Raw genomic sequence first — 27,011 nt, 5'->3', positions numbered from 1 at the left:
ACACACACACACACACACACACACACACACACACACGTTCACAACGGGCTGGAGAGCACTGGCTTGACCTGAGACACATGAAAGACGTTGTGAATGCGCATGTTGCGCGGCAGGTTGAGACGGACGAACACAGAGTTCACAATGCCGTAGATGGGAAAATGGCCAATAAATGGTCGGGCGCAGGTCGAACAGGCTGACACATACTCCTTGGCATCCTTAGCCATAGCGGGCCACCAGAAGTAGCGTCGGAGGAAGGATAAGGTGCGGAGGACCCCAGGATGGCATGAAAAACGGGCAGTGTGAGCCCATTGGAGAACGGGCGGGCCGGTTCCAGGATCCGGTTCGGTCTCCTGCGCCTCCTGGATGAGGCTCTCGATCTCCCATGAGATGGCTCCAATCACACAGGCGGCCGGGAGGACAGGCTCGGGTTCCGAGTCCTCCCCAGTGATGGAGAATTGCCTGGACAGGGCGTCTGGCTTTACGTTCCGTGATCCTGGCCTGTAGGTGATAGTGAAGTCCAGTGTTGGTCAAGTTACTTGAAAAAAGTAATCAGTAACTAATTACTGATACTTCAGTCTCCCACTGAAGGAGCTGCTCAGTGCTGTCACAGTCTGCTGCATGGGGTGGGAGATGTTGTCCATCAGGGATGACAGCTTAGCCGCCGTTCTCCTGTCACTCACCACCTCCACTGGGTCCAGAGGACCCAGATGCAAATGCACAGAAATCAATTATTTTTCAAGAAATATTAAATAGATTCAACATCTTTCTTCAACAAAATTGCAGACTGCACAGATGGTACCGTCCCAAAGGAAAAAGTACTATAGCTTACTAGGGTATATTAGACTTAATAGTTACTATATACAGTAATGGACTTCTATTCATTTTACATCAAATTAAAACTTTGGGTGTCAGATAATTATTTATTAAAAGCTAGACATTTTAAATGAGAATAAGAAAGAAAAGTATGTCTTTGTGCCCCCTTTTCCCTGTTAATGCCCTATCGGCCCCCCCTGGCTAAACTTTGCTAGATCCGCCCCTGCACAGTTACGTCAGCTACGTAGAAAAAGATCCTCGAGTAGAAAGTAATATTAAATAAATTCTAACAACAGCTGATCAAGCTTAAACGTGCTGCTGTTGTTCAACCGCTGGTTTCCTCTTTCTGGTGCAAAGTGGGCCAAAAACAAACAAGAGAGACGGACTCGCGACAGAAAAGCCGATCAGCTGATCGTTAAGCAGTTTCATGATTGAAGTAGCAGCAAGGAGAGGCAGTCGCTCCATATATCGTTTGGTAAGCTTAACGCAGGAATGCTTTACATTCAGAGATGGACTTACACACTTGCTTTACTTCTCTCGGGGATAACTTTGTCGGAGATGAAATGCCGGGTTGCTAGCGAAGCTCCACATGCTATCCAGACCACCGACAGGTCCTGCATGCCACAGCTGCTCTATCACGTGATGCATACTGCTCCGACGTGCTAACGTTCTGAGGCGAGTTACGGCGTGTTGCAAGTTATGTGAGGTGCTTTCGTGATATTTAATGGATTACATTTTTTATTTTTCTCCGATATCCGATCCAGTAATTTAGGTCAGTATCGGACCGATACCGATACGTAATATCGGATCGGTCCATCTCTAGTTCTTCATGAGGAATAAGTCTCTAAACTAGCGGGGCTTGTGGAAACACAGACCCAACACACAGTCTGCCTTGTGTAATTTAATGAAATTCCATAACGCATGTTCACAAATTCTTCCATCCTTTAATGGAAAAGATGACCATTTAACATCAGAGCTTCATCCTGACCTGCTGCACTTAGAGACTGATTTCACATGAGAACACAGGTTAAAACATCTCCTCCAGTGAATTAAACATGATACAGCAGCTGGTACTGAGACAGATGCTACAGGGGGTCATACCTCCATCATCTCCAATGTCATTGACAGATCGCAGACACATCACAGACAGATCACAGCAACACGTTCTCACTCCCAAAGCGTAACATTTTACGCTAGGTGACAAATCGTCAACATACGTTTTCGGGCACCAACACGTTCCTACATCACGACATCGGAAAACTGAGGACATATGAGAACCGTTTGGACGCAATCTACACGTTTGCTCTTTTCCTTAAAATCGCTTTGGGAAAACACTATTTCACATCATTAAAGTGGTGGTTAAGGTTAGGGATAAGGTTATGTTTAGGGCTGCAATACAGGGCTTGAACGTCTATTACCGCGGGAGCGTAATTCCACTGGATTTAATCCATTACCTGGTGCGTACCATAAGAACGCGGAAGGTCACCTTTCGCGTTCCTCAGGAACGCCACGGGACGTGACAAAACGTCGGGATGTTACGCCTCGGGAGTGAGAACGGGCTCATCACAGACAGGTGCAGACAGGTGCAGGATGTAGACATGTGCAGACTGCAAGAAGTTGGAAGAGTTTTATCTGATTAAATGATGCAGCACAGTGGGTTCAATATTATGTCTCACAGCAAACACACAAGCAGATGAAACAACCACCTCTGCAGGTCTGTAAGACCTCTGTTACATATCTGCACACGGGAATCAACAGTCTGCAGGCAGCAGTCACTTTCTGTGGTTTCAGGTTATAGTTGAAATGCTTTCAGAGGACAGAAGCAAAACTTTCTTCTCAGAAACAAGCTGATGACTGTCAGCTATTACCTGATGGTGATGTTAGCTTTGTGATGTATTAGCAATCACTAACAATGACCTGTGAATGAGACAGGAATTCATGAAACCCATCAGCTGCCTGCAGAGTCGGCGTCAGCAGACGAGCGGATTGGGCACGGGGAACCGTTGCTGGGTTAAACTGGAAGCACTGCACACGATCTAAGTTTAAAAGCTTGTGTGATTATCAGACAAGAGGGATACCAGTGAGGTCACTTTGGATGTTGCCTCGTGGTGATCAGTGAACGAGGCACCAGCCCTCTGATGTATGTCCTCACTCGTCCTCACAAAGCTTCTGCCTCGTCTTTCACTGCTGATCTATTTCGGTGATTTTCCTGCAGCGTGTTTCAGTCTTTATGGTGACAGTTTTAATGTCAAACACCAGTTAAGCAGAGAGACCGTTTAGCAGCGTCTTCACATTTCTCAGTGTGAGCCGCCAGCTGTTTCCAGAAAAATAGCACATTTCTTTAACATGCAGTGGAAGAAGAAAGAAATCCACTCTAACACGTTTGACCTCAGCACAAAAGCAATGAGGAAACTAAGATGTGACTTCAGATGGAGACAGGGAACAGAGTGAACGTACCAGAAAGTCTCTGCCACCCACCCACCATCTTTATTTTAAGCTGACCAGTTTTCAGAGCTCCCCTCATCGGTTTCCTGCTGTCGTTCAGTTTCTGTCTTCCATTAATTATTCAGAAGCAAACGTACGTCACTGCAGTGAATCCAGACTGCAGCGCTGCACACTGACCTGAGGGAGCTAACAGCCTCTTACTGTGCGCTTAAATAGACAGTACCAGTAAAACCAGTTACGTTTACTGGACAGTATACATGTGTGCAGTGAATACATTATTTTATCTGCCAGTTTGATGAAAAGGCACTCAAATACCCATAATGCCTCAGTGATATCCGCAGCAAATGAACCCAGTGTTGATTTTAACTGTTGTTCTGAAGGCTTGACTTCACCTTCTTCTTTCCTTTGTCATTTCTGTGTTTGTGAACTTCCTGCTTCACCTCACTGGTAGCTCTCCAATCACTTCATCTCAGCTGGTTGTCTGTGAACTTCTCATATGTCATGTATGTCTGAAAAATCAACTTTGACCTTTTTGTGATGCAAAGCTTTTTAGACCCGTTCGAGCCAAAGGAGGAATCAGCAGAGGTGAAAGTCTTTAATCTCAACCATATTTCTGGTGTACAGGTAGAAATGATTTTTTAACGATCTCAAACATCCAAAGACACCTTCAGGTCTGCTCCGACGTTCTGCAGAGTCGAGCTGGAAAGGTTAGAGAGGTAACTCTGTGCACACTGAGCAAAAGTTAAGCTCAAACCAACACTGAGGTGATTTTAAACGGTTAGTTAGATGAGAGGAATGAACTCAAAGACCGGCATTAAAGGCATTGTACACTCAGCAGGTAGTTTATTGGAGTAATCAGCCGCAGAGATGCTGATCTGTTCCTCTTTTTGTCTTTATTTCCTGAATCAGATGAAAGGACTCTGTGCCGGCCCAAAGCAATTATCTTCTATAATCATTTCTGAGCATTGCAAAAGAAAAAAGTGTAACCTCACCACCGAGCAGCAGATGTTCGTGGTCAGGGTCCCCATGGTGTGGATGAAACTAGTAAGACTAAGAAGAATCAGCATTACACCAAGCATGGCAAGTTCTTCTACTTTTCTGAGTACTCAGTACTTATACTTGCCTGTTTCACCATTCACACCAGCACCAGCCTAAGTGCTTCAGTTTTACTTTTATGGCACCAAATCACAACAACAGTTGCCTAAAGGTGCTTTATAATGTAAAGTAAAGCTCCTACAATAATACTGAGAAAACTCCAAGAATCGTATGACCTGCTGTGCACAAGTGCTTTGGCAAGAGTGGGAAGGGAAGACGACCTTTTAACAGGAAGAAACCTCCTGGAGAACCAGGCTCAGGGAGAAGCAGCCAGCTACAGTGACCGGTAGGGGTGAGGGGAGGACGACAGGACAAGGACACACCGTGGATAAGAGCCAGAGATTACTAATAAGTACTGATTAAATGCAGAGAGGTGTATAAACACCACTTAAACTGGTTAAACTGGTCATCTGACACAAAATCTCATGTGATTGTTGGTATTGATGGTCCACGGCCTCTAGCAGGGATCAGCAGGATTCAGTCGTGTTATTGCTGCAGCGCTTGTCGCCTGTTGAGCTGAGAGACTGACACAGACAGACGAGATCGCTCTCAGGCGCCCTGTGGCTGAAACACTTCCTCAGCCAGACTAATGGAGTGGAAACACATCAGACGCAGCAGCTGTCGTCCATTTAACACCCAGCATTCAGCCTGAGGATGGGATCTCGTACCTTGACCAAAAACACGTCACTTCGCCTGAAGATTGAACTTACACCTGTTAGAGAAGAAACAGCAGCTCATCATTCAGTAAGCTGTTCTGATATTCAAGCTGTAAACAGTGAGCAGGATTGGAGATAGCTCAGCCCTCGGTGGAGCTCCTTGCTGCTCCACATCATCTTATCAGATAAAGCTCCGATGTCTCACCTGTTGGCAGTCTGTACCTGTCGGCATCCGTGTCTCCAAGACACAGCTGATCAGCTGTGACACTGATGTTTCAGACTCGCCTCTGTGTGATGTTTCTGCTGGTCAGAGCAGAAAGGAGGCAGCGATCCAGGGAAGGCAAGTCTCATTAACCATGTAGTCAGTCTTAGCTCATCACTCCTCTCCTTTATAAAGAGTGTGCAGGTGTGAGTGAATCTATGGCTACAGGTGTGTGTAATTTGATTTGTTTGCATGGGAATGGTCAGGAATGAATGTGCACGTATACTGAAATTATTCCTTAGACAGCAATGAGGGGTAGCAACATACATGGACTGGAGCTTATATAGTACTTTACTCAATGTGAGAACTCAAAGTACTTATACAACTTGCCTGTTTCACCATTCACACCAGCACTTTTTTGCAGTGCTTTCTATCTAACATTCATACTCTGACAGATACCTTGGAGAGCAACTTGGGGTCAGTGTCTTGCCCAAGGATATTTGGCTTGCAGACCGGAGCAGTCGGGGATAGAACCACCAACCTACCGAGTAGCAAATAATCTGCTCTGCCACGCTCCCCACTGCCTTTCGAGCGTAGAATTTGAGTTATTTATAAATGGACATTTTTTACATTTGGTTTTACTTTTGGATGTTACATTCTAGTTATTCATCTGCCTATAGATCCATCTATATATGCAGTAGTGTCCTAGATGGCACTTGTGAAGGTGTGCAATGTCTACTCAACCTTTCTTCATTTGAGTTTCAGCTGGATTGGAAGAACCACGTGTAATTCACTGTTCAGATAAACATGGCTCCTCTCACGTCTCCTGTGCATAAATTGCTCTGTCTTGAGGAGAAGCCGTGGTTGGTCGTGTTTAGACAGAAGTCTGCAAAATGAAGGAGCCTGCATAGACAACAGCTTGTTCCCAGCAGGACGTAGGGATGCTTACCAAATGTGTTTAAATGTGAAGCCAAGGGGTCGTTTACAAGCGACCATGTGACGAGCGTAGAGTGACAGACATGTCGTATGCTGCTGCTGAACGACACCGTGTCACGGCGAGGTGCGCCGCTGTGTTAGTTAGAGCAGGGCCCAAGAGCAGACATAGGCAAGGAGACGCGATATGACTTAACAAAAGGCGAGCCTTTATTATGGCTGATGACAGAAGGCAAAACAAAAGCTAAAACGAGTGCAGACAAGACAACTAAACTGGAAAACAGACTATGAAATCCTATGACACTGAACGCTATACGAGACTATGAAACTGTGATGTAAACTAATACTATGACTGTGACTATGAGAACCGTGATGACTATGACGAGACATAACTGGGAAGGTTACACAGACGACGCGACAGACTGAATGAAACACAGAGACTAAATACACATAAGGGATGATCAAGGGATGTGGCCACACATGGGAGCACGGCTGACACACACGAACCTAATGACAGGACAGGGGAAGTGAAACTAAATACAATGAACACAGAACACTGGACTCTTTCAAAATAAAACAGGAAACATTGAGACGTAGACATGGCACAAGGGGAACCTGATAAACCATGAACTAAACTGGGGGCAATCGTGGCTCAAGAGTTGGGAGTTCGCCTTGTAATCGGAAGGTTGCCGGTTCGAGCCCCGGCTCGGACAGTCTCGGTCGTTGTGTCCTTGGGCAAGACACTTCACCCGTTGCCTACTGGTGGTGGTCAGAGGGCCCGGTGGCGCCAGTGTCCGGCAGCCTCGCCTCTGTCAGTGCGCCCCAGGGCGGCTGTGGCTACAATGTAGCTTGCCATCACCAGTGTGTGAATGGGTGGATGACTGGATATGTAAAGCGCTTTGGGGTCCTTAGGGACTAGTAAAGCGCTATATAAATACAGGCCAGGCCATTTAAACTGCAAACTAGGCCTGACCGAATATCTAGATAACTGAAAAGAAACTGGAATACAGATGAAATAACAAAATAACATGAAACTCAGACACACTGGGTCACATGACCCAGGACCATGACACACCGGGCTGACACCAATCAATACAAAACTTTAACGGGTCATTAAAGTTCGGAGGATTAAATTTAAAAGAAAAATATTTATAGATAAAATCCGTAATGTTACAGCATTTCACTTTTACTGTTATTGTATGTGACCGTGGCAGCATGCAGAGAGCTGCAATAATCATGCTCACTACAGCAATCAGTCAGAATTCATGTACCTGTTGCTCCAATCACGGAGGCTGTTGCATGCTGAGCAGTGACAGCTGAAGTAATGAGGCAGCCTTCCTCCGAGCTGCCCTGCGGCCGACTCAGACAAACAGCTCTTATGACAGCGTAATGAGGCAGCAACGGGATGCTCCGAGGGTCAGCTGCATTTCACCACCATGCACTGATTCGGCTTCATCTGACCAAAACAGGACATCCTGTTGCTCAGGGTAACCGAGAGGAGGAACAAAGATTTCCTATCCTGCCCGAGTCCCCTGAAAGTTTACGTGGAGCAGTTCCACGGTATTGCAGTATTAGTATTAAAATACCACCAGTAATACAAGCAGGTTGAACAACACAATAGAAACACATGCTGGGCTTAGGAGACAGGTCTGCTGTTTGTTACAATTAGTCCTGGACAGCTGTACCTAATAAACTGTCAACAGAGGGCAGTTTTACAGACATTTACAACCAGTGATCGGATGTTAGCCCATTTTGTCTGTCAGTCTAACACTCGATCCAGCAACGCTCTGGTTCCCAAACCACGGCCTCAAACGTGGAAGTGTCACGGCTGCTTCAAGTTCATGTGTAAACCACCCCAGTGTGAGCTGCAAGGCAGCAGAGACACATCCTGGGGCATGCCCTCCACTCCCCACCGTGTCTGTCCTTTAAAAATGATCCATGTCATACTACACAAAATGACTTTACATTGTTTGTAACTGGTTGCTAAAGTAGTTTTCATTGTAAATCTAATGAAACCCACATATGGTTTAATATAAATCTTTGCGTCACAACATCACAGAAAATTAAAAAACAAAATAATTTATCTTTTTTCTGCCAATAAAAGTAAAAAACTGTGGGTATTAATAAATAACCAAAAATAGTCACACATATGCAACAGAAATGAGCCAAAGATGTCACACTACTACTACTACTACTACTAATAATAATAATGTTGCAGCTTTCCCCATGTTTACGTTTTATTTCTCTTCTTTCTTTGTTCCATATTTGTCCGTCTCCCGTGGTGTCATGCTGCCTTAACACAAGACTACCTACTGGCATTACTAGCCCAGGAAATGATGAAACATTCACCTCCCAGCATCTAAAGAGTGACTCGTAAATGAGCTGTACGTGACTCAGAGCCTAAGACAGTGGGGACTTATCTCCGTCTCACTGGATACATTCAAAACACTTCAATATGCAGATGAAAATAAATTCTTGTTAGACAGAACGTGCTGTGCTGGTGTGGATTCTGTCTGATAGAGTCCACATACAAATGAAAAGTCTTCTTTACTCACCAAAGTCATTTATGGAGTTCCACAGGGCTCTGTGCTGAGACCAATGTCATTCATCCCCAAAAGGTCCCACTTTGAACAGTGGTTGTTGATCAATGTCATGACAATTTGCACATGAATGATCAACAAACTGACCTGACAGCACGATGTTCATCAGTTAAACCATGAGACCATGACCAAGTGTGAAACACTGAGCCACCCCCAAATCCAGACATAGCGCCGGACGAAACCTTTGACCCTCAGACACGGAGCGCCAGCACGTTAACAGCACACTGCATAGTGTATATAGAAAAATAATAAAAACAATAATTCCAACTCTAACAGCGCCCAGCCTCTCTGTCTCAGTGTATCTAGTTTTGTCTCATTATGTCAGATTAATCCCAGCTGTGTTTCCCTCCTGTTTCCGATTCCCTCCTTACACCCTTGTGTATTTAAGTCCTGTGTTTTCCTTTGCCCTTTGTTGTGTCGTACCCTCACCATGCTGTGTTTTCCCCTCCGTGTTCTTAGCTGTTTCCTAGTTCACAGTTCCTGGTTTGTTTTGTATTCAAAGTTGTTTACCACCAACATAAAGCTGCCTCTTTTAGTTCATGCATTTGGGTCCTATCCTGCCTGCCACACAGCAGACCTTGACAATAGCCCTTTACTGTCACTCTACATGTACAACGATATTGTGGGTGAGCCACACCAACTGTGCAGAAAAGAATATAAAAAGTAGACAGCAGGAATACATAGAAACACATTAGAGGACACGTTGACTTGGTGTGAGGATTGAGTCCATGGTTGAGTGACCTGAGTGATGGAGGTTACTCAGACCATGGCTCGGATTGGTGGGGGGGGGAAGAAGCTGTTAGTGAGTCTGCAGTCAGCAGGTCAAACAGGTGGTGGGCAGGTGCAGTCCTTTATAGAGAGAAAATCATTTCAGCTTGAAACACTTTAAACCAGCTGTACTTGCGCAGTATTGTTTAATTGCCACACAGGTGGCCCCTGGACCAGCTCGGGGGACCCGGACCCACCTTGTCACCGCCGCCGCTGGATGTGCGGGCAGCCACCGAAACCAACACCTCCCTGTCGCTGGGCCAGGGACTGGGGGTACTGATGGTCAGAGCTGATTCCCTCCCCCTCCTGTGTGGGGCGTAATGCTGCAAGGGAGGTGAACGCACCTGGACGGCATCCGCAATCATGCCTCGCCAGCCTAAAGTCTGCACGGGGTCCTGAATAATGTTGTTGTTGTTGGTGTGTTCGGCTGGCAACTGAAAAGCTGCAGCCGTGACAGTGTAAACAGCAAAAGCATGAAGCCACGGTTGGTCTGTCGTGGATCTTTCACAGTGTACCTGACATGGCTGCTGTGAACTATATTACGGAGTAACTGACAGACCCTTTAGAGCATAGGTGTCGAGCACATGGATGAATGACTCGCTCTCAACGCTGTCACTGATTGAACCAGAGGGTTTTAGCAGTGGAGCTTCTCCCTGGTGATGTGCTGCTGACTCACTGTGCTATTTTCTCATTCAAAGTGTATTTAAAGACCCCCGTATCACAGGAACAATGTGAATCCGATAACACAAAATGAGGCTGAGGCAGACTGCGAACTGTGACGCGTTCCCCTCCTGCTGAAGCCCTAATGTGTGGATATGGTGATGAACATATTAAAATGCATTCAGCTGTGAGAACAAACAAGGAAACTGCTCAAACTATTCTACACAATCAGAATCAAGGCTAAACATCCACAGACTAACGTGACAAACGAAGGTAGCCTCACATTGCCCCGCTTCCTGTTCCTCTGTGGCTCTAACGGGACCAGTCAGACCAGATCAGTTGACCAGCAGGCTCATTTTCTCATGGACTCTAGAGAGAAAGCAGACATGTCTGTATTGGCTTCACTTTTAAGATGTGAATGTTTATTTATTTTTAGAGACTGGATTTAGAGCAGGTTACCTTCTGCTCGACAGGTAAGCATGCAGCACCTGTTGGAGTCTCAGTCAGGCATCAAATCAGCTCGAGGCTTCCAAACCTGCGATGATGACGCCTTTCTCTGTATTTACAGTCCATGCAGAAAGGTCAGGGCTACAGTGGGGTTCAGAAAAACAAAACTCTCGAATGTCTTTTCTGTCTCCGGTTATTATGTAAAGTGCTTTTAGCCGCAGAGACTTAGTGCTGGAGATTAGAAGAGAATAAAAAATGAAAACAGATCTACTTCCTGTGTGTATCATCCAGATGAACCAGCTCCATTGCTCCAGGTAACACCTGGACTGAGATTACTTCAGGAATGAGAGGTGCTGAGAGAAACTACAGTGCTGTCATATGTGACCTCATTAGACGGTTAAAAACTTTTTTTTTCTTTTTTTTTTTGTGTCCCGTTTGGATCTTTAGCCATCAGAATTGTTGTCTTAAGGCCAAGAAAGATGCCAAGCGGATTTATTTTACCAAGTGGATCATCATGGCCATGCCATATTGGTCCATTTGATTGACCTTTATTATAATTATGAATTTATTTTATTTTCAGTTGCTACAAACGGGACAGACATGACTGTGTGATAGGACAGGGAGAAAGAATGAAAGAAAGAGAGGGAGAGAAAGAAAACCAAAGGGGAGAAGAGACGGTGAGAAGGGGGGGAAGAAAGAAAGAAAAACAAACAAAACACCTGGGTCACCTGTATGGAGAAAAAAACAGAAGAGAAAGCAAACAACAAAGAGCAACATAATAAAAAAAACGGCACCATCACAATAAACTAGCTAGCAGTAGATATCAGTAGATACTAAATATTAAACGCTATTGTGCAGCACGTAAGATAGACAGCGCACAGTGTGCTTTGAGGCAGCAGCCAAGAAAGCTGTAGTCCGCGTCTGTGAATACCCGTGTGTGCACCTGTGTGCATACCTGTGTGGATCAGCATGCTTGCATTCCAAAGGTTTCTCCATGTAACGATCTGCTAGAGGGTGTGGGGGGGCCACAGCCCCGTCCACCAGGGTATGAAGCAGGTATGGAGGAGATCCAGGCCCCAGGTATCCAGAGGCCCCAGAGTACGAGGACCCGAGGAGGACCACCAAAGGCAGGGGAACCGTGCCACCCTCCTGGGAAGAGCTGAGTAGAGCCCCAAAGGATAGGTCACCCCGCAGCTATGGAGCAGAGGCCAGAGGGGGTTGCAGTGGCGTGCCCGCGGGCTCTGCCGGCAGCCAGCTGTGCCAGAGAGGACCAAGCTTCAGGCCCAGAGGCCAGAGGCCCGAGGGCATCCCACCGCCCGGAAGGAGCCCAGCCGGGCCACAGGCGCCCGGCCCCGCCAATCGGCCACCAGGAGTGAGCCGGTACATACATGAGCGCCCAGCCCCAGACGACAAGGACCACCAACACACCAACGTCTGAGGGCATCAACCACCGGCAGGGAGTGTGGTGAGGGGAGATAGGCCTCCGTACTTTAGAGGGCCTGAGATGTACCCAGAGAGGTTGAGTCTAAGACCCAACCTGACATATAGGCACAGACGAACAGGCACACGCGGACACAGACGTGCATTCCCACCCCATATGCACCACCAAATGCTCGGCACTCACCCAACGTGTAGACAGACACAAATAGACACTGCACAGACAGTCGCACTCCCCAAACATACTCTATATCCCAGGTCCAGGTACCCCCGCCCTCAGAGGGGCAAGCCGCACCTAGACCCAGGAGATTTAACCCTTCTCTCTGGGGTGGAGGCAAGCGGACCACCTCCTTATCTACAGTAGCAGGGAGGCCCCACATCCCAGACCCCAGTCTGACGGCCAGCACCTCCTCCCAGCCCCCCAGCCCTGACGGCTAACAGAACCGGGGTGAGTGAAGACCTCAAACCTCCCTACGCCCGCTCATATGTAGTGTTGCTGTGTGCTGTTCTAAAGTGCATTTAAAACTCAGGAGAGCATGGTACTAGCTTCCTCTCAGAGAGCAGCTTAGAGAGCTTAGAGACGGTTAAAAACTTTACTGCATACTAAACTGCAGCTCGGTCTTTTAAAGCGACGGAGACATCCATCCTCGCTGTCAGGTCACTCAAAAACAACAGAAAATCATTCATACAGCATACAGAGCCATAACCAAACAGCCTCTGTGCTGTCATCACGCTTTGCAGCACAATGTAAACACGAACATTACCAGAGTATTTCAGCCATCACAGTCTTCTAAACTATATAGACACAGTGTCAGTGATCCCTGCGTCCATGGCAGGAGCACAGCACCTCCTCCTGCGCCTCCTCCTCTTCTTTGTATTCAAAGACAGAAAGAGTTTTTCCATGTTTCCTGTTTACGCATCCTTACTGCCATTAGAAATCAGTCCACAGGAGCACTTGGTCCTCTGATGTTCTCACCTAATAAATCATCCTGTCTTAAGACTGTCACAGCACACCACATGTACACCACATGTACACTTCTTCGGAGTTTAGCTGCAAACTGGACACATAGTGCTGAACTACAGAGCAGACACTGAGTGACTCACTGCTGCTGAATTATCTCCAGTAATGCTGCTGTGATATGTGATACACGACACCCCTCAGATATCAGCCTTATTTTGCACCGCGATTAATTTCACTCAGTGGTAAAGACTTTAAGAGGGGCACCGAGAGCCTGAGGGCAGGTCAAAGGACCTCAAGGGAGGAGATGGGAACAAAGGACAAAATGTGACGCAAGGCGAAAAAGCAGAAAACCAAAATGAGCCGTTGGGTCCAGAAACAGCTCAGAGTTAGTAATCCTGCAGGTACAAAACTGCTGTAGTTGAGTGTACATGCCAGGCTACACAAAACGGCTTGCAACCCTATGCAGAGATTTCTGAAAACCAAGATGGCCTGCCCAAGGTACAGAATAACCAAGTTCCATGATTTTGTGTCTTAGTGCCTGTGGTAATGCTATGGCTTCAGTCTTGCCTTTACACTCATAAAGGACACCATTTCTCAGCACATAGGTTGCAGCTGCCAACACATCTACTTTCCCCTGCACCTGTCCATCAACCTCAGACACCTTATCAAACCAGGATTTTAATGTTGGATCTGCCCGCTGAAGTGAAGAGATATCTGGTGGGATAAAAAGTTCCAGAGTGAGGTTGGGACTACGGCTGGGACGACGCGTAAAATACGTCGACGTAAAAAAAATGTGCATCGATGCGTCACTTTCAAAACAGACATGGCGGCAGTGAGTAGCGGCAACATGAGTGAGGCAGCCGCAGTCAACTTAAATCACTCCACCCGAACACACAGTTCTACAGTATGGAAGGAAGTGATTCAGTCGTTTCCGGGCTTTGTAAGGTGGAAATGTCCTATCATAAAAGCACGACGGCTATGCACCAGCGCATGATTGATGATTGAACTCACACACACAGAAACGTGAGAAACGGCAACAAAATGGATTTTATTTTGTGAATGAAGAGCATTTTTTTGCAGAAAACAAAATTACATTTTGTTTGTTTAAAGACACCATTGCTGCTATTTATTTTAAATGCATTGTTAACTTTTCCTTAATTTTATATATGTTTGCACATTTCATTTCTTATTAAATGCTATCTCTAATATAAGATTGTACTACTACTACAACTTTATTTTGCAATTTTTTTATTAAAAGGTGTTCAAATGAAGAAATTTGTGTTTTTCATTGAGATACATAAATTAGTAAATATGAAATTGCTATACAAGTCAAATAATGGGAAAATAATCGATAATCAAATCAAATCAAAATAGAATCGGATTGAAAAATGAATCGTTGGATTCATCGATTAGGAAAATAATTGTTTTGCGCAGCCCTAGTTGGGACTCTGGTCTACAACCTCTAACCTGGATGAACCCCTAAATTTGTCTCTTCATCTTTGCGCTCGAGATTTAGCTGGGTTTGCTGGGCTTACTTCCAATTCTTCATCATAGAAAGGTAGCTCTTTCAACAGGTCATTTGCACTCTGAGCTCTTGTGGTGATCAAACTGGGGATTGCACTTTCTGGCTGTGCCTGCAGAATAATTTCTTGCTTCTGTAAGTTGTGGTCCTGATCTACAGGGTGGGCCATTTATATGGATACACCGTAATAAAATGGGAATGGTCTGCTTGCTAAGTTTTGTGAAACTGGTTCAGTGTTGGATTTGCCAAAATGTGGACGCAAGAAAACTGTGACTAATGAAGAAACATCAGTGGCTGTCCTAGCTTCATTCAGCAAGAGCCCACAGCGTAGCACTCGCCGCATGTCACTGGAGAGTGGCATTAGTCGAACTTCCCTTCGGCGGATATTAGCTACTCACAAATGGCACCCTTACAAACTCCAGCTACTGCAGCATCTCAACGAGGATGACCCAGATCGGTGCACAGCATTTGCAGAATGGGCAAAACAAAAATTGGAACAGGACCCTCAGTTCATGCAGAAGATTTTGTTCAGTGATGAGGCAAACTTTTATGTGAATGGTGAACAAACAAAACCACCGCTATTGGACTGACACTAACCCACATTGGATGGATCCGTCCAAGACTGTTGGAACAATAAAAGTGATGGTTTGGTGTGGTATATGGGGCACAACGATAGTGGGTCTATTCTTCATCAATGGAAACCTCAAGGCTGCTGGATATTTGAAATTTCTACATGATGTTGTGTTTCCCTCTTTATGCACTGAAGCTGGCACGTTCCCTGAGTTTTTCCAGCAAGATGGTGCACCACCACATTATGGGTGCCAGGTCCGAGCATTCCTAGATGAACAGTTTCCTGGAAAGTGGATTGGTGATTGTGGGCCAGTTAAATGGCCCACAAGGTCTCCCGATCTGACCCCCTTAGACTTTTATCTTTGGGGTCATCTGAAGGCAATTGTCTATGGTGTGAAGATACGAGATGTGCAGCACCTGAAATTACGGATACTGGATGCCTGTGCTGGCATTTCTCCTGCGGTGTTGCTATCAGTGTGTGAAGAGTGGGAGAAGAGGGTTGCATTGACAATCCAACACAATGGGCAGCACATTGAACACATTTTATAAATGGTCAGAAACTTGTAAATAACTCATGAAAGAATAAAGTTACGTTGAAACCAAGCACACCATTGTTTTTCTTGTGACATTACCAATAAGCTTGATGTGTCACATGGCCCTCTTCTTACTGAAAAAACAAAAGTTGCATCCAAGATGGCCGACTTCTAAATAGCCACCATGGTCACCACCCATCTGGAGGAGTTTGCCCCCTCACATATACTAATGTGCCACAAACAGGACTTTAATATCACCAACCATTCCCATGTTGTTACGGTGTATCCATATAAAATCAAATTCAAATTTTATTTGTCACGTACACAGTCATACACAGTACGATATGTAGTGAAATGCTTGGACAACTGCTCGTGACCTAAAGAAAACAAAAAAGGAAAAGGCTATGAATAAGAAAGGAAATAAATATGAAAAATTAAAAAGGGTAAATTTAACTAGGAAGGAATAAGATAAAATATATAAATTAAAGTTGAAAATAAAATAACTGTACAACAAAATACACAATATAGAACTATATAAGAATGTATGAAGAAATATAAATAAATATATACACAATAACAGCAGCTGTACAAGTATTAACTGGAAATGAAGAATATAATGTCCAGGGTTGTGTAATCCACATGTGTAAGTGTCTTGTGCAGTGCAAATATGCTTAAAGTGATTTATTTCAGTGACTTGTGATAAAGTGATTAGATTACATGACCATGCAATGTAGTTGTGCAGCAGCCACTAGTGTAAACAAATGTCCAGAATGTCCAGTGTGTGTAAGAACTGTATGTGTGGGTCAGTACTGTGTGGTGGTGTGATTGAGAGACCGTATCGCCTGCGGGAAGAAGCTCCTCCTCAGTCTCTCTGTGTTGGTCTTCAGGGAGCGGAATCGCTTTCCTGACCTCAACAGAGAGAACAGTCTGTTGTTGGGATGGCTGAGGTCCTTCACCATCTTCCTGGCCTTGGTCCAGCACCGCCTGCTGTAGATTGAGTGCAGGTCAGGGAGCTCGGAGCGGATGGTGCGCTCAGCTGACCGCACAACCCTCTGTAGAGCTCGTCTGTCCTGCATGGTGCTGTTCCCGAACCAGGTTAAGATGTTTCCCGCCAGGATGCTCTCTATGGTGCACGAGTAAAAGTTCCTGAGCACCTTGGAGGGCAGTTGGAAGTCTCTCAAGCGTCTGAGGTGGTAGAGACGCTGTCGGGCCTTTTTCACCACGGTGTTGATGTGACAGGACCATGACAGGTCCTGCGTGATGTGAACTCCGAGGTATTTGAAGCTGTCCACTCTCTCCACTGGGCACTCGTTGATGACAGGGGTCTGGTAGTTCCTCTCCTGCTTAGTGCTGAAGTCCACTATCAGCTCCTTTGTCTTACTGACGTTTAGAAGGAGGTTGTTCCTCTGGCACCAGTTCTCCAGGGTGGGCCATATGTGTTGTTGCTGTGAAGGTTACAGTGATAACATCTAACATCTGATTTTGAACCTGAATGTGACTTTTTAGTGTTCTTACTTTTACCAGAAACAAAATGTCTGCTTGCAGGATAACTTCTACTCTGGTCTATACCAAGCCTCCTCTGCAGATTTGGGGGCACGTTCCCTGATCCACACCTCCAGATCTGGGTGGACAATCCTCAGAAACTGCTCCAAGATCATCAGTTCAGAAATGTCTTTCACTGTAGATTTTTCATTTGTAAAACATATCGTTTAATCGCACACAAAGTTCTCTTGGAGTTTCACCTGGGTGAATATCCAGGGCTCGAAACCTTCTTCTGTATGTGTCAGCAGTTATTTCATATTGAGCAAGAATGGCATCCTTTACTTTATCATAGACTTCCGAATCAGCAATGTCCATATGCACATAAGCACTGCGTGCTTTACCTGTGAGCAGAGGTACGAGTCGAACAGCCCATTCTTCTCTCGGCCAATGGCAGACTTGAGCCATTCTCTCAAAGGTTGTGAGAAAATGCTCAATGTCATCATCTGGAGTGAGTGGCAACAACTTGGGATCTCTCTAGTGAAATGGTTCCTGTCTTGGCAGAGACCACATCTGCTGACCAGTCAGACCAGGCCCCCATCAGGTTCACCTCCCTCCTCATTTTCACCTGAGGTTGAATTTGCTGAAACTGGTGTTGCATACTTTTCCATCTTTGCTCCTGTCGGGCTGATTCTTTGTCCGTTCTCTGGTCTCTTGTTGCTTGAGACTGCATCAACCAGATCTGTCAGTTCATCCAGTCTATCGCCTGGTTTAGCTCCTGCTTTAGCCACTGCATCAGCTGTAGCACCTTCACCATCCTCTGCCAGCTCATTAAAGTCATTTTGCCTTCCACTTCTCATCATCATGTTTACCTCATTTATTAGAGGCAGCAGTCCTGACACCACTTGTCAGTTTTGGCTGGCGGTCATAGGTTCCTTCCAATAATATGACGTGAGACTGGAATAAAATATATCCATGGACTGGCACTTTATTAAAGAAGGCACATGTTAATAGCACAAACACCAACAACCCACTAAAAACAAAATGGCTTCCTTTATACTCTACCATTCAGGTGAGCATCCGGACTAGCCCAGGTATGGGGGTTAACTACTCAAAATGAAAACATAACCTTCCACACAAACAAACATACAATAACATCGTTCCAGACCATACTCCATACCAGTTGGTGGCGGTAATGCACCTTTCAATTGTTTGCCAACCGCCAATACAACTGTAAGAAAGAAAAGAAAGAAAGAAAAGAAGCAACCAGGACAGGTGAGTACTTTCACAAATTGTCGTTTCACATATGTTAAGTAAGTAAAATTTATTTATATAGCATATTTCACAGATAAAAATCACAAAGTGCTTTACAATAATATCAGACATACAAGTTAAAATTAATTAAAAGCCCGTTTGTATAAAAATGTCTTCAGCTGCTTTTTAAAGGAGTCAGTAGAGTCTAGACAGCGTAAAGACAACGGCAGAGAGTCCCACAGCCTCGGTGCCTGAAAAGCCCGATCCCCACGTGTTTTAAACCTGGTACGTGGGACCACCAGTAGCCTCTGACTGGAAGACCTGAGTGCTCGGGATGAAGCATGAGGTTTCAACAGGTCAGAGATATACTGGGGAGCTTCACCGTGCAGAGCTCTAAAAGTTACAACTAAAATTTTAAAATGAACCCTAAAATTTCCAGGCAACCAATGGAGAGAAGCCAAAACTGGAGCAATGTGTGACCTCTTGTTTGTACCAGTTAAAAGTCTTGCCGCTGCATTCTGTACAGACTGAAGGCGATCCAGAGCTGGTTTGTTGAGACACGTAAAAAGACCGTTACAATAATCCAAACGAGAAGAGAGAAAAGCATGAATCATCACCTCAAGTTCTGCCTTTGACACCAGTAGCCTGAGTTTAGAAATGTTTCTTAGATGATAAAAACAGTTCCGGACAAGTTGTTTAGAGTGTTTCTCAAGAGACATCGAACTGTCAAATATAACACCCAAGTTTCTGAGACTCGATTGAAATGAAGGGTCTAAAAAAACTGATATGCTGCCTAATTTCTGAGAGCATGTGATCAGGTGCAATAATCAAAGTTTCTGTTTTATCTGCATTTAACTGAAGGAAACTGTCATTTAACCATTGTTTGATTTCTGACAGACAATTATTTAAATAAGACAATTTATACAACTCAGAAGCTTTGAAAGAACAGTACAACTGAATGTCATCAGCATAGAGATGATAAGAAATATTATTGTAACGTCTGATAATGTGGCCTAGAGGGAGGATATACAGCAAAAAGAGAATAGGACCTAAAACAGATCCTTGAGGTACCCCAGAAGGCAGAACTGATGTTTCCGACAGCACATGATTTATACAGACAGTAAAGGATCTCTCAGATAGATACGACATAAACCATTTTAAAACAACACCAGTAATCCCAAACAAGTCCTTCAGCCTATTTATCATGATGCTGTGATCAACAGTATCAAAAGCAGAGCTGAGATCCAACATAACCAGAACAGTGTACTCTCCAGAGTCTGCTGCCATCAGAATGTCACTAGACACTTTAAGCAAAGCGGTTTCAGTGGAATGCAATTTGCGGAAACCAGACTGGAAAATGTCCAGAACATAACATATGTTTAGGTTACCGACAATGATTAAATGTAAGCAGCTCTAACTTCGGCTCTTATCTGACACAGGTAGGATGGCCAGTCCCCTTATCTCTTCACCTTTACATAGTGATGGGCAGATGAAGCTTCATGAAGCACTGAAGCTTTTCATCCAATTGGTTCACCCCAGCGCAAAGCGTCTTGAAGCTTCATTTGCTCTAGTAGGACACCTACTGGACGTAAAAATATTAGTTGGCATGAATTTGAAAAGTGTGGCCTTTTGCACACAGCCTGTAAATGTCAACAACAAAAGGAGTGTGTAAAACATCTATATTGTAGTGATGCAGTATACTGTGTATATTTATACTGGCAGTATGGAAAATGATCATTTGGAAATGCTTAAAATGGAAATGATCATTTACTGTGAGGTGAGGTGTGGTTGGGGTGTGGACAGTGGTTGTGCTTTTGTAACGTTGAGGTATGGACAGCTACACACTGAGGCCTCAGTCCTGCCTGTTCACATTTTATTCTGATTTTGGCATAATAATTAGTTACCGTGCTCGTTACCACAATAATAACGTAGTTACTGTAATGCATTACTTAATAACGCGTTAGTCCCTATACTGGTGAACAGATGAGAGAAAGGACCCAAGTGCAGGCACAGACTTTGCTGAGACTGAGCTTTTATTTACAGTTGTGACATACGAGCAAAACAGGAAATGACTGGCGTGGAGCGAACAGAACCTAAAACTGAACACGAACCTGGAACTAGAGACCTGAAAACCTGGAAGCGTGAGGAGACCGAGAGGAGGGGTGACACGGGGCATGACGAAGGGCAAAGGACATCACAGTAAATATACACAGAGGGAAATGAGGAAATGGCACGTGGGGGGAGACACAACTGAACCTAACTGAACATGATGAGACAGGGAGGAAGCAAAACAGAATACACTGACATAAGACATGAACCTTCAAAGTAAAACAGGAAACACGACACACATGCAAAGACACAGACTCAGACTTCACCCTGAGACATGACTGCCTTTGAAACGGCGAGAACATGGGAACCAAAAACTAAGAACTAGAAATCTCAGCAGAAAACAGAAACACGTTAACTAACACAAAAACACTGAGTCATCACACTCAGGACCGTGACACACCTACACTGCCTCATATACACTTTGAATTGTGTTTTTGTGTTTAATGTTTGCTGTCAGTCTCTTAAACGGCAGCGAGTTTGCAGCTGAGAGAAGTTTCACTGGTCTGGAGTTCACGGATTCCTTTATTGCAACCTGTTTTCAGGAGATTCTCTGCTGGGGGGAATGTTTCAGACGTGCAGCTGAATGAGGCGGGGGCTGTGTGTCGCACGCTCACGGTAATATCCATGTATTAATGAGCCTCTCCTGTCTTAACGTTGTTCTCCTCAGCTCTGCTGCGGAGTCTGTCACACTGCTTCAAACACAGGATACACCTGGATACCTGTTCAGCCAATCACATTCATTCCCTCTGCTCTGATTCCCACGCCTCCTTCATCAGGCTTCATGGATCCAGTTTAAAGCCTCTGATGTGGGAAGGAGGATTTATATGAAGGAAATGAAACACTGTTGAACCATGTGTGGAATAAATAAATAAATGAAATGTGCGTCGCCTTAGAAACAAACAGCAGCACTGAGCGCGCTCAGACACAAACTGTGTCTGTTTTACGGCTCTGTGCTAAAATCACCATGTAGTTTCTCATGCTTTTTACAACAATGATGCATTTTGTCTTTTATCTTCTACCTCTATAGATTTTAATCACCCTGTGCCTTTGGAGTGGGTGACACTCAGGGCTCATTTCCTGTGGAAGAAAAATCACATAATCTGTGAAAGGCCCCGTGTTCAGAGGCTGCCAGCCCCGCCCCTTCATGCAGATTAAACGCTGGGTTAATTTAGCAATTCGATAACTGGCTTCCTGTGAACGTTTAGATTTTAAAACTGCAGCCATGTGAGGGCTTCAGAGAAGAATCTCTCCCAGTGTGGAGCTGAAGATCAGGAGTAATCGCACCAGCAAGAGCAGATTAATCGCCGCCCTCGGGCTGCGGGCTGAAGTTTGCTCCATTTTCAGCATCGTCTTCCTGTCACATTAACCCAGGGGTGGCTGTAGCTCAGGTGGCAGAGCAGGTCAGCGTTTAGGGGCAGCGTTTGCAGGGCGGTAACCAGGTAGCTGTCATACGCCACTGTGGCAACTTATCTGGGCCTTGGAACAGAAACATCAGGCCCCCACCCCAGCCTTGCACCCCCCCACAGGTCACAGGAAAGTGCAAGCTTCCTGTGACACCTCCGTGGAAAAGCTGCCTCTCAGAATCTGCAGCATGATTTCGTATGATTAACATTGCCATTCTGGGCTTTAATAAAGATTCGTTAATTTCTGAAAATAACGTGCTTTTAATGCGCCGCAGCACGGCTGTCACAGGGATGCTGTGTGTTTGTGCTTTAACACAACATCTGAACCGTTCTACAATCAAACGATCAGCCTGACGTGTCCGGGTCACCGCTGAGCAACAACAAAACCGTTACAAGCAGCAGCAGCACTGAGGAGCTGCTCTGATCATGTGATCTCATCATCATGTGGACGACTGTGGACCTTCAGACTTCCACAGTTGAATTTTCCCAAACATTGTGACATAGAAGCAGGAATACAGTCAGACAGGAGTTTAGGAACAGCAGGAAAACCACGAGCTCAGGACACACACACTCTCACACACATACAGACAGACACACACACACACTCACAGACACACTCACACACATACAGACAGACAGACACACTCACACACATACAGACAGACACACTCACACACACACAGACACACTCACACACTCACAGACAGACACACACATACACACTCACACACACACAGACACACTCACAGACAGACAAACACACACAGACACACTCACACACACACAGACACACTCACACACATACAGACAGACACTCACACACATACAGACAGACACACTCAGACAGAGACTTACACACACAGACAGACACTCACACACATACAGACAGACACACACACACATACAGACAGACACACACGCTCACAGACAGACGTGCACACTCACACACACACACACACACACAGACACACTCACACACACACTCACACACACACTCAGAGACTTACACACACATACAGACAGACACACACACACACTCACACACACACACAGACAGACACACGTGCACAGACAGACACACACATACACACACACACACACACACACACTCAGAGACTTACACACACATACAGACAGACACACACATACACACACTCACACACACACTCAGAGACTTACACACACATACAGACAGACACACACACACACTCACACACACATACAGACAGACACACACACACACTCACACACACACAGACAGACACACGTGCACAGACAGACACACACATACACACACACACACACACACACACAGAGACACACGTGCACAGACAGACACACACACACACACACACACAGACACACACACACACACAGACAGACACACACACACTCACACACACACAGACAGACACACACACTCAGACAGACACACACACACACACACACACACACACACACAGACACACACACACACACAGACAGACACACACACACACACACAGACACACACACACACACACACACAGACAGACACACGTGCACAGACAGACACACACATACACACACACACAGATTTTACTGGTGTTTCAAATGTGCAAAAGAAGTCCGTGTGTATGTGCCTGTTTGTGTGTCTGTGTTGGGGGGGGGGGGGTAATCACACCCTGATCGATCACAGAGAGAGAGGCAGTATCTTCATCTCTCAGACCCCTCCTCCTCTCCTCCTCCTCCTCTTGTTGGTGCCGCGGATGCTGGAGGTGAAGCTTCTGTCTCGGCTCTTTGTCCCGCTGCAGTTCGCGTGGATCCGCGTGGATCCTGGAGGTTCTGGAGGTTCGGTTCGGAGTGTTCGCGCTGCCGGAGCTCGGACTCAGCTCGGAGGACCGGAGCCGTGAGCGCGCATCGACGCGGAGACGAACAACAACTTGGAGGTGAGTGCGCGCAGCCTGCTGCAGTCATCCGTGTACTCGCCGACATGTGCGTGATGCGCGTGTCCGTCTTTGTTTCGTGTGCATGTCAGCGAACACCGCGCGTGCGCGACGCAGTGGTTCTAAGGTGTATGCGTGAGTGCGTGCACGCGCGCCCGGTGTGTCGCGCGTTAAGGTACACTCGGACCCGTGACGGGCCTGTCCCGGTGCTGCATTTGGGTGCTCGGCTCGTCCACGTGCGTGCGCTGAAGCAGGGCGGGTTCCTGCACAGCTGCAGTCCCGAACTTTGGACCGGTTCTTCCTAACTTCCGCCCTTCTGCTCTTCATGTGCTCATGTTCAGTCCAGCCTATCACAGAGAACACACATGGTCACGTGGTCATCACAGTGCCCTCCTGCAGTACCTCCAGGGCCCATTAGGGGGTCACCGCCTGACTTTAAGACCCCATTTCTAGAAAATTTAAAAACAAAACCAGTCAAAAAACTGAAAGTACCTGCAGTAATAAGTCAAGGTTAAAAACAGGAAGTGACTTCAGTTTAATCGTGTCAGTCGATCCTGCGCAGAGAGCGGCTGCGTTTGATGAAATAAGAGAAATAAAACGATGACGGCAGTAATGTTAGCTAGCATCGTGTTCAGACCTGAGGAAGGCATGCACGAACTGTTGCAGCTGTTTAAGAGAGAAATCCTGAAGGAAACGAGCTCTGTAAACATTGATTTTCAAAGTAAAAGTCCTATTTTCATCTTAAAGCAGTCAGTCTGCTCTCACATCAGTTTCATAAAGCTGAACTTTGACGTCTGTTTGGACTAAAGTTTGGCGTTCAGTGAAAGGTAGTTCAATAAATAAATGCTTTGAATCAACGACGTTTAGGTTCCCGATCATTCAGGTCATGGTACTCCAGTGACTGGACAGAGGGCGGGGCTTACGACACCAGCCATATGTAATCCTTCCCAGGTGCCTCAAACCCCCTCACATCTTGTGTCAGCTGACCTCATTAGGTCACATGATAGGGTGAGGCAAGCCATCACAATGGGTTCACCTGAAACCTCTGCTGATAGTGATCAACACCTGTTTTCACACCATGGCTCATGTGATGAGGCGCAGCTTGATCCACGTCCCAAAGAGAGGAGTCCCAACAGGGCTTAAATCTGAGACTCTCTGGGATGAAACGTATCCGGTCTTTAAGTCTGACGTCATTAACCACGTCTGGGTCCAAATTCCGCTTCAGGTCCCAAAGTCAAACGAACACTGCGGCATCATTCTTTAATAAAATGGTCAGCGTTGCTGCTTTACCAGGTGTAACAATGAAGTTTAACATCCAGGCATCCATGAAAACAGGATTTATTATATTTAACAGAGTTAGAAGTTAGCAGGGAGTTAGCTCGCTAGCTTTCACCTAAACATGATATAGCATGTTCTGACTGAGAGATTTCTGAAAAATTCAAACGTACAGCTCTGCTATCACTTCCAACATAAATGAAGACACAAAACTAAACAGCAGTGAAGTTTGTAGGGTTACTGAAGTTGTGCTAGCTGCTATATAATGATGTGTAGTTACAGTGGAGGGTCTTAAAAACTGAGCTTTAAAATAAACAGTGGTAATAAAAACTGAGAGAGGCCGACAGTAATCATTGACTGTTTTTAGGGGCTTGTGGAGATTAAATAGAACAACTTACAAAACATTAAAACATGTTAAAAAACACAACAGCCTTAATAAACGCAGAGCAGGTTGGACCCACTCCTGGCCGCCGCCCGACTCACATTGCGCCCGACCCCTACGGTGCCTCCTGCGGGTGGTGGGCCTGCAGGAAGATGGGTCCATGTCCCTTTTTCGGGCTGTGCCCGGCCGGGCCCCATGGACTAAGGCCCAGCCACCAGACCTCGCCCTCGGGCACCCTCCCCGGGCTTGGCTCCAGGGCGGGGCCCCGGTAACCCTGGAACGGTAGACCAAGGAACGCCTTGGCATTCCCTCGGATAAGCTGGAGGAGGTGGCTGGGGAGAGGGAGGTCTGGGCTTCTCTGCTTGGGCTGCTGCCCCTGTGACCCGGCCCCGGATAAGCGAAAGGAAATGGATGGATGGATGGATAGTTTGGACCCGGAAGCAGGATTCATACGTCATAACTTAAAGCCTGGATTAAGAAACTCAAAGCAGTCCTGCTGGTTTTCTTTTAAAGCTTTTTAGAATGAAAATCCTCACATGGACATAAACTCAGGTCAGGGGTCCTGGTCCTGTGCAGTTAAAGCAGCCACGTCTGAGATTAACCACAAACTTAGAATTAATGCAGCGTTCAGTGACTGAACACAGACCAAGCTCAGTCACCATGGTTACATGAGATGGCAGAGCTCTCCATGTCAGTCTGAACGCTGAGATTTTACATCTTAAACTAAATGTTAGGTGAAGGATCCCCTCTGGAACCTGAAGGCAGCGCGCCACAAATCCCATCGGGTGTTTTCCTGTAACAGCACGAAGTGTGTGCAGGAAACCTTTTCATCCACTTTCTGAACATGAAAACTGATCCCAGCACACCACAGAAAGGACGAGCACACGGACTACAGTAAATCCTCTGAGAGGTCTGAAAAAATCGGAAACTGTCCAGAGGTGCACAACGAGATATTCCTGAACTGGAGACAGGCCAAACTTTTAAGCTCCTCGGAGCGTTTGGATCACTCCTCTGAATTCAGAGAAGCTGTTGTTCAGTGTCATCTGTGCCTCTTTGCTGGATGGGATGAGCTGAGGCTTTAATGCTGATAAAGATGAAGCATGTTTAGCACACGGCGGTGCAGAGATGTGTGGAGTAATGAATCATCGCTCGGATCCAAACAGTAACCGAACGGCGTGTTTGCAGTCGGACCTGCTCAGCAGCCGTAGACCTGCTGTCTCTGCGTGCAGCTGTACGTCTGCGCGAGCACGCTCCCCGCCTGCAGACCTTTAAAGGAAAGCAGCAGATCTGCAGCTGGATATCAGCCTGTGTGGCGCACACGTGCGGGCTCATTGCTGAAGGACCGCAGCTCTTTGTGTGTTCTGCAGGGGTGCGTCTCCTCTTCCTCCACAGTTCGCCTCACCTGTTTGGACGTATTAACAGCTGTTTGTGTTACCTGTTTCCTCTGAGATTTAGAGGAAGCTGCCTTCTTCTGTCTGTTTACATTTTCACAATCCACCCGTCCTTCGAGCTTTCCCGTCATATTTAGTCTCGGGCCTCACT

At 46.0% G+C, this 27,011-nt stretch overlaps 1 protein-coding gene across 1 annotated transcript in view; it reads left to right on the top strand.

The window, feature by feature from the left end:
- Positions 1-23,568: 23,568 nt before the first annotated feature.
- The window catches only part of oprl1 (opiate receptor-like 1), an 80,843-nt gene continuing 77,400 nt past the window's right edge, over positions 23,569-27,011 (top strand). Inside the window, exon 1 of the mRNA XM_085443254.1 lies at positions 23,569-23,815. The gene's annotated coding sequence lies outside the window, so the exon portion shown is untranslated. The remainder of the gene's footprint in view (positions 23,816-27,011) is intronic.

Source organism: Copadichromis virginalis, linkage group LG20, assembly GCF_057382275.1.
Source record: "Copadichromis virginalis isolate Kocher_CV1m ecotype Utaka linkage group LG20, C_Virginalis_male_GT1.1, whole genome shotgun sequence".
NCBI lineage: Eukaryota > Metazoa > Chordata > Actinopteri > Cichliformes > Cichlidae > Copadichromis > Copadichromis virginalis.
The sequence above is the reverse complement of the archived record's forward strand: the minus strand, read 5'-3'. Positions and strand labels throughout refer to the sequence as shown.